The sequence below is a fragment of the Solanum lycopersicum genome, chromosome 6, assembly GCF_036512215.1.
Source record: "Solanum lycopersicum chromosome 6, SLM_r2.1".
In the NCBI taxonomy this organism is placed as follows: Eukaryota; Viridiplantae; Streptophyta; class Magnoliopsida; order Solanales; family Solanaceae; genus Solanum; species Solanum lycopersicum.
The window spans coordinates 28,450,710-28,460,524 of NC_090805.1; positions in this window are offsets into that span (position 1 = coordinate 28,450,710).

Consider the following 9,815-nt stretch of genomic DNA (forward strand, 5'->3'; position numbering starts at 1 on the left):
GAGACTGTAGCTCGAAGAGGAGCAGTGGCAAGAGGCCGTGGTAGAGGTCGCGGGAGGACGTCCTCTAGAGGAAGAGGACAAGCACCTGTCCCATCTAGTACTAGGGCGGTGACTCCTCCACCGACTGAGGAAGTAGTAAGAGAGGGTGAGGAAGGGGAAAGTGAGCAAGTGCAGAATGAGGAATTACCATTCCAACCTACCCCAGAGATGATAAATTAGGTTCTTGCTTATCTTAGCGGGTTAACTGATCAAGGCCAGACACCTCCAGTGTTTTCTACACCAGCACCTCAGGTTCTAGAAGTACGACAGGCCGCTGCTGAGGCTCCCCACATGGATGCCTCATTGGAAATAGGCACGTTTCCTCGTTTGACTACAGGTCCTATAATGACAAGTGATCAGCATGAACTTTTCAGTAAGTTCTTGAAATTGAAACCTCCAGTCTTCAAGGGTGCTGAATCTGAGGATGCCTACGATTTTCTGGTTGACTGTCATGAGTTACTACATAAAATGGGCATAGTGGAATGATTTGGCGTTGAGTTTGTAACCTATCAGTTCCAGGGAAATGCCAAAATGTGGTGGCGGTCACATGTTGAGTGTCAACCCGCACAGGCACCACCTATGACTTGGGCGTCATTCTCTAGCTTATTTATGGAGAAGTATATCCCCCGGACCTTGAGGGATAGGAGGAGAGATGAGTTCTTGAGCCTAGATCAAGGCAAGATATCGGTGACTGCGTATGAGGCTAAGTTCCATGCATTATCCAGGTATGCCACCCAGCTTTGCTTCAGTCCACAAGAGCGAATTCACCATTTTGTGAGGGGGTTGAGGTCAGATTTGCGGATTTCAGCCTTACAGGTAGCGGCTACAGCGAAATCCTTTCAGGAAGTGGTAGACTTCTTGATAGAGATGGAGGGAGTGAAGCCAGATGACTTCACCATGGCATCGACATCTAAAAGATTTCGTAAGAGAGGTGAGTTTAATGGTTCTTACTCCAGAGGACAGGGTTCAGGAGGTTATCCAGCCCGACCTATTCAGTCTTCACTGCAGACTGTAGCTGGGGGTCCACCGCAGACCGGTCAACACTTCTCTGAGTTTGGAGGTTATCCCCAGACTCTGTCTTTCTCACAGAGACCTATGCTTAAATCAAGAGAATGTTATGGATGTGGAGAGACTGGACATATTAGGAGGAATTGTCCAAAACCGAGTTACAGACCCCCAATAATCAGAGGTAGAGGTGGTCATGGAAGAGGCCGCTACTCTGGAGGAAGTGGTGGCCGAGGTAATGGTGGTCACCAAAACGGCCTGGGTGGCGGGCAAAATAGAAATACTACAGCGCAACCTGGTAGAGGAAACGGGCAGACAGGTGATAGGGCCCATTGTTACGCTTTCCCTGGGCGGTCGGAAGCGGAGACATCAGATGCTGTTATCATAGGTAATCTTTTGGTTTGTGATTGTATGGCTTCTGTATTATTTGACCCTGGCTCCACATTTTCATATGTATCTTCCTCATTTGCTACTGGTCTTAATTTACATTGTAAATTGCTTGACATGCCTATTCGTGTTTCTACTCCGGTGGGTGAGTCTGTGATAGTTGAAAAGGTGTATAGGTCTTGTCCTGTGACTTTTATGATTGTAACGACCTGTTTAGTCGTTTTGAGCAGCAAATTTTATTTCTGGAAAAACAGGCTGAGATGACGGAACCCACGACGGACCATCATAGGCATGACGGACCGTCGAGGGGGCCTCGTTTCAAAACACTTAGAAATTTTGAAAAATGGGTACTGAAATCAACTCTCTGAACTTCGTAACGGAATGGCAGGACGGATCGTCACAGGCGTGACGGACCGTCACAGACTCTTCAGAGAATTGAGTCTCTGAACTCTGTGACGGAGCAGCAGGACGGACCATCGCAGGCACGACGGCCCGTCACAGGCTGCGTAATCCTAGGCGAGGTCGGATTTCTTTAAATGTTTTAAGGGACGTTTTGGACTATTCCTGCTATAATTATAAAGTTAGTGGTTTAATATTAATAACTTAATTACTTGGGGGCTAAAAGAGGTAACCTTGAGTAAATTAGTGGGTTATTATTGCCATCTTTTATTCTTAATTATATGCTAATTAGGGTAAAAGAAAGAGGGTTTGAATAAAGAAAAATAGAAGGAACAAGAAGAGAGAGAGAGGATCGATCGAGACAAGAGGAAAACGAAGAGAAAACAAAGCCTTGAGAAAAATTGCTTGCTTGATCACGAATCTTCGGTGGAGGTAGGTTATGGTTTCTCTTACGATATTCGTAGTAAACTCTTAATAGCGAATGATATGTATTGATAATATTGTAAACCCTGCTATTTGCTTAATTGTATGCTTGCATGAATATGATTATATGATTGTGAAGAAATAAGCATGATGAAGTTATTGAATCTCAAATCTTGCAAAACCCTAATCTCTTTGTTAATGATGAGGCCTTGGTATAAAAGAAGGCGTGATGAACTAAAATAATGAGATTAATGATGCCTTGGTAAGAAAGAATGCTTGATGAATTGATAGAAGGAGATTAGGGGATCGGGTGTCACGAACTGACACGTAGATTTAGGGGATCGGGTGTCACGAACCGACACGTAGATTTAGGGGATCGGGTGTCATGAACTGACACGTAGATTTAAGGGATCGGGTGTCACGAACCAATACGTAGATTTAGGGAATCGGGTGTCACGAACCGACACGTAGATTTTCACGAACCGACACGTAGAATTAGGGGATCGGGTGTCACAAACCGACACGTAGAATTAGGGGATCGGGTATCACGAACCGACACGTAGATTTAGGGGATCGGGTGTCACGTACCGACACGTAGATTTAAGGGATCGCAGTGTCACGTTCCGACACATAGTAGTAGGGGATCGGAGTGTCATGTACCGACAAAAGAGGATTAATGACTATGAGGGAGCGGAGTGTCACGTACCGACACAAGAGAAATAAAGATAATGAATCTTGAAAGATGTTAATATACTCAATCTAATGAAAATAATTCCCAAATGAGTATGGTATTGAGGCTTGAGTCCTCATGTATGAACTGACGGTAATTGTTAATGATATAGTACTTGTTGTTTCTACATGTTGAGTATCATAGTTGATTTGATGATATTACTTGGTATATATTGATTTCTATTTTGAGTTGGCCGATGATATCTACTCAGTACCCGTGTTTTGTAGTGACCCCTACTTTTATGTTTTCTTCTTGTTTATTTATGGAGTGCAGCAAACGTGCCATCATCTTTGACTCAACAGTAACTCTAGTCAGTCTTCATTACTCCGGATATCAGGGTGAGCTAATGCTTCTAGCTTGGACTGGATCTTCCTCTTCATGTCTTGATGCCTTGAAGTTCCGGCATGGACTAGCTTTTATGTATTTGTAGCTTCTTAGATACTCTTAGCTTTAGTAATTTAAGGATAGATGTTCTTGTGATGATGACTTCCAGATTTTGGGAAAATAATAGTTATTGAATTGGTTTTGATTAATAAGTTTAAGTCTTCCGCATTACTTTATGTTGATATTACATTGAAATGTTAAGGTTTAGATTGGTTGGTTCGCTCACATAGGAGGGTAAGTGTGGGTGCCAGTCGCGGCTCGGTTTTGGGTCGTGACAAGAGCAATACTCATGTAGACTTGGTTATCTTAGAAATGGTTGATTTTGATGTAATTCTGGGTATGACTTGGCTTTCTCAAAATTTTGCAATCTTAGATTGTAATGCTAAAACTGTAACGTTGGCCAAGCCTGGGACAGAGCCGTTAGTGTGGGAGGGTGACTACACTTCCACTCCAGTTCGTATCATCTCCTTCCTTCGCGCTAAGAAAATGGTTAGAAAGGGTTGTTTAGCTTTCTTGGCACACCTCAGGGATGATACTACCCAAGTACCTTCAATTGAGACGGTTTCAATAGTCCGTGAGTTTCTGGATGTGTTTCCGGCAGACCTTCCTGGTATGCCACCGGATAGCGATATTGATTTCTGTATTGATCTAGAGTCGGGCACTCGCCCCATTTCCATACCCCCTTATAGGATGGCTCCAGAAGAGTTAAGGGAGCTTAAGGCCCAACTTCATGAGTTGTTAAGTAAAGGTTTCATTAGACCAAGTGCATCCCCTTGGGATGCTCCGGTGTTATTTGTGAAGAAGAAGGATGGGAGTTTTCGGATGTGCATAGACTACCGGCAGTTGAACAAGGTAACTATTAAGAACAAGTATCCTATTCCTCGCATTGATGACTTGTTTGATCAGTTACAAGGTGCTTGTGTCTTCTCTAAGATTGACTTGAGATCCGGTTATCATCAATTGAAAATACGGGCAATGGATGTGCCAAAGACTGCTTTTTGAACCAGGTATGGGCATTACGAATTTGTAGTAATGTCTTTTGGTCTTACAAATGTCCCTGCTGCTTTCATGAGCTTGATGAACGGGATTTTTAAGCCATATCTGCATCTCTTTGTGATCGTATTTATTGATGATATACTGATATACTCCAAGAGTAAGAAGGAACATGAGGAGCATTTGAGAATTGTGTTGGAAGTGTTAAGGGAGAAAAGGCTTTATGCCAAATTCTCCAAGTGTGAGTTTTGGCTAGATTCAGTGTCCTTTTTGGGGCACGTGGTTTCTAAGGTTGGAGTGATGGTGGATCCTTCTAAGATTGAAACAGTGAGAAATTGGGTAAGACTTACTAATGTGTCAGAAATAAGGAGCTTTGTTGGTTTAGCCAGCTACTACCGTCGATTTGTCAAGGGATTCTCTTCTATTGCTTCCCAATTGACGAACTTGACTAAGCAGAATGTTCCATTTGTATGGTCGGATGAATGTGAAGAAAGCTTTCAGAAACTCAAGACCTTGCTGACTACTAAGGGTAAGAAGTCATCCCGGTCAAGGTGACCTACAATGCAGAGAAGTTAGCCAGACTCTACATCTCAGAAATTGTTCGATTGCATGGAGTTCCACTTTCCATCATATCAGATAGAGGTACGCAGTTTACTTCTAAGTTTTGGAGAACATTGCATGCTGAATTAGGTACTAGGTTGGACCTTAGTACTGCATTTCACCCTCAGACCGATGGCCAGTCTGAGCGAACAATTCAGGTGTTGGAAGATATGCTTCGTGCATGTGTGATAGAATTTAGGGGTCATTGGGATAACTTCTTACCCTTAGTGGAGTTTTCATACAATAATAGCTATCACTCAAGTATTGATATGGCTCCTTTCGAAGCATTGTATGGGAGGAGATGCAGGTCTCCCATTGGTTGGTTTGATGCATTTGAGGTTAGACCTTGGGGTACTGATCTTTTGAGGAATTCATTAGAGAAGGTGAAATATATTCAAGAAAAGCTTTTAGCGGAAGTCTTGCTGAAGGTTTCGCCCATGAAAGGGGTGATGCGGTTTGGAAAAAGAGGTAAGCTAAGCCCAAGGTATATTGGACCATTTGAAGTACTTAAGCGAGTAGGGGAGGTGGCTTATGAATTAGCCTTGCCCCCAGGACTGTCAGGAGTGCATCCGGTATTTCATGTGTCTATGTTGAAAGATACCATGGGGATGGAAACTACATTATTAGATGCGATTCAGTTCTGCTTGATGAGAATTTAACTTATGAGGAGGAGCCTGTTGCCATTCTAGATAGAGAAATTCGCAAGTTGAGATCAAGGGAGATTGCATCCATCAAAGTTCAATGGAAGAATCGACAAGTTGAAGAGTCCACTTGGGAGAAGGAGGCTGACATGCAAGAAAAATACCCACACTTGTTTACAGATTCAGGTACTCCTTTTCGCCCTTGTTTTTCTTCTTGTGATCGTTCGGGGACGAACGATGGGTAAATTGGTATCTATTGTAAAGACCTGTTTAGTCGTTTGGAGCAGGAGAGTTAATTTCTGAAAATCACTGTTTGGGTCGACGGATCCCACGACGGACCGTCATGGGCACGACGGACCGTCGAGGGTGTCTCGTTCCAAAACACTTAGAATTTAGAAAATTGGGTGCTGAGAACAACTCTCTGAACTTTGCGACGACATGGCAGGACGGACAGTCGTGGGCACGATGGACCGTCACAGGCCCTTTAGTAAAATTCAGTCTCTGAACTCTGTGACGACTCAGCAGGACGGACCGTCGCAGGCACGACGGCTCGTCACAGACTGCGTAACCCTGATTGTGTCGGGTTTCTGTTAAAAGTTTTAAGGGGCATTTTGGACTATTCCTGCTTATAATTATAAAGTTAGTGGTTGAATGTTAATAATTCAATTACTTAGGGGTTAAAGGAGATAACCTTGAATTAATTAGTCAGTTACTTTTGTCATCTTTTATACTTAATTAGGGTAAAAGAAAAAGGGTTGGAATAAGAAAAATAGAAAGAACAGAGAGAGGGAGAAACGATCGATCAAGAGGAGAGAACGAAGAGGAAAGCAAAGCTTTGGGAAAGTAGATTGCTTGGTCGCAATTCTTCGGTGGAGGTAGGTTATGGTTTATGCTATTCCATAGTAAACTCTTAATAGCGAATGATATGTATTGGGTAGTATTGTAAACCCTTCTATATGCTTAATTGTGTGCTTGCATGATGTGATTATATAATTGTGATAAAATAAGCATGATGAGGCTGTTGAACCTTAAAACCTCTCTATTAATGATGATGCTTTGGTATAAAAGAAGGCTTGATGAACTAAAAGAATGAGGTTAGGGGATCGGGTGTCACGAATCGACACATAGTATTAGGGGATCGGGTGTCACGAACCAACACATAGTATTAGGGGATCGGGTGTCACGAACCGACACATAGTATTAGGGGATCGGGTGTCACGAACCGACACATAGTATTATGGGATCGGGTGTCACGAACCGACACATAGTATTAGGGGATCGGGTGTCACGAATCGACACGCAGTATTAGGGGATCGGGTGTCACGAACCGACACGTAGTATTAGGGGATCGGGTGTCACGAACTGACACGCAATATTAGGGGATCGGAGTGTCACGTTCCGACACAAGAGGAATAAAGAGAATGAATCTTGAATTATCTTAATATACTCAAATTTAATGAACCGATTTTCCAAATGAGTATGGTATGGAGGCTTGAGTCCTCATGGGTGTACTTGGCGTTATTATCAATGATCTTTGTACTTGTTGCTGCTACCTGTTGAGTATTATAGTTGATTTTATGATATTATCTGATATATATTACTTTCTATTTTGAGTTGGCCGATGATATCTACTCAGTACTCGTGTTTTGTACTGACCCCTACTTGTATGTTTTTCTCTTTGTTATTTGTGGAATGCAGCAAACGTACCGTCGTCTGCAACTCAACAGCAACTCTAGCCAGTCTTCACCACGTCAGATTTCAGGGTGAGCTATTGTTCCTAGCTCGGACTGCATTCTCTCTCATTCATGTCTTGATGTCCTTGAAGTTCGGACATGGACTATCTCTTGTATTTGTTTTAGCTTCCTAGACATTCTTAGATTTAGTAATTTGAGGATAGATGTTCTTGTGATGATGACTTCCAGATTTTGGGGATAGTAATTGATAAACTTTAGAAGCTACTAATTGATTTCGTTATTGAGTTTTAAGTCTTCCGCATTTTATTCTGTTTATTATGTTTGAAAACGTTGGGGTTAGATTGGTTGGTTCGCTCACATAAGGGGATAAGTGTGGGTGCCACTCACGGCTCGTTTTGGGTCGTGACACCTAATTACTTATCCACTTTTTGATTGATACACATATTAAGAGAACAATGATTGACAAAGTGAATTTAGTATTTTACCCTTATTAAATATAAAGTAGATAAATTTAAAATTTAAAATTTTCAAAAATTTCTATTTTTTTTTCAAAATTAACTAATAAAGGATAAAATATCTAAAAAAATTATTCTTTCTTGATTCATCAAAATAAAAATAAAAACTAAATAAATAATTAAGCACATACTTATAAGTTAGTGTATCACATAATATTCAACTAATCCTAATTCTAGCTAGCACGTTTTCAAATTCGAATAAAATTGATGGATCAATGTATGTTTGTTAGGAATCTAATTTGCTTTTTTTTTTGGTGAAGTGTGAACCAATTAGCATACTGTTTGCTGCAATTGGTACATGTGAACATAGCTTAATTGATTGAGATAGGTGCTACATGTTATCATTATAAGAAACAAAATACAAACCCTATTATATCATTTGTCAATGTATTCTCCAATTCATAACATAACTAGGGAATTTGGTCGCGCTTCGCGCGGTCTTTAAAATAAATATTAAAGGATTACTTTTTTTAATTAATTCTATAGCTCTCTTTATTTTCAAACGTAATATTATTACATTATTTTTTTACTTATATATTAATTATGAATATCGTTTTGAGATGACGATTAAAATGAAACTTAACAAATTTAACATCTATAATCTATTAAATGAGGGATAGTACATTATTAATCAATATGTCAAATGTCAATATATATTTTCTTAGTAATTTTTTTGTTTGGACATGTAGTTAATATGTCACTTTCTACATTTTATTGGAATATCAATGAGTTTGAATCTTTATATTACAACATATACTCCGATGTAATTTTTTTCTTGAGTACATAAGAATTATATTATAAATAACTGAAAAATACTAATAAAATACATCTACACGTCTTGTTATCCTTTTTCATATTGATATGATAAAACTCATTTGAATATTTCATTTTTCAATCGTTTTTGTTCCTTTTTCAAATATTCTATTTAAATTTGTATGATTTTTGCATGAATCACATCTATTGGTATTTTAGATTCTTTAGCTGCACCTATATCAAAGATAATTGTTATCATTTGTCAAATTTGTTTTTTAAGGATGTTATCCAAAATGTTACGCTATTATTAAATTTCAATATAATCAACCTCGAATGAGAATATGTTTTTTCAAAAAAATTATTAACTCGTTTACTATATTTTAATCTATATCTTTTATATGAAATATAAAGATAAAAGATTCATATAAACTACGTAAAAATATTTGATAGATAATAAACATCTTCACATATTATGTGTATAGAATAATAAAATTTAAAAGTTAATTAAATTGAATACTCTGATAATATGTTTCATTTCAAATATATTTCTTGCATTCTCAAATCAATGATTGCACCTCTTTCTATATAAAATTAATACATGAACGCCCTAAGATATATATTCATTACTTAGTATATTAAAATAATTTAAAATTTTAATCATACTTTTGTGTTTATTTAAGCAATTCATATGGAAAATTTTTATGTACAAAATTTTGTGTTTTATTTTTAAAAAATGTATTAAAAATCAAATCAACTTACTTAGTCATTTGTATTCATCTTTTATTTTAAATTTTCAAAAGATACATATTTAATAAAAATAAATTAATTTATCAAATGCATGAATAAACTTTTTTGGCATATATGTTTGTCCTATTTTTAAATTTCATAAAATGTATATTAAATATTTATATTCACTATTTTATTTATTTTGATCTATATTTAATTATACTTCAAAAGAGTTACAAAATATGATTTTCATAGTATATCAAATACAAGTATTTAATATTACAAAATATTTGCATGGAGCGCAATTAACATATAAGTAAACCAAAGCAAAAAGAGAACAATTTTGACTAAAAAATTTACAAAATCTTCAATTATGAGATCAATATTTTCATTAATTAGATTTTATTTTTCAATTAATTCTAATAAAACGTGAAATAAAGAATAGATAAGGTCAGAAATCTCAGAGACACACTTATACTATACTAAGGTCCTATTACCCCCCTGAACTTATTTTATTAATAATTTT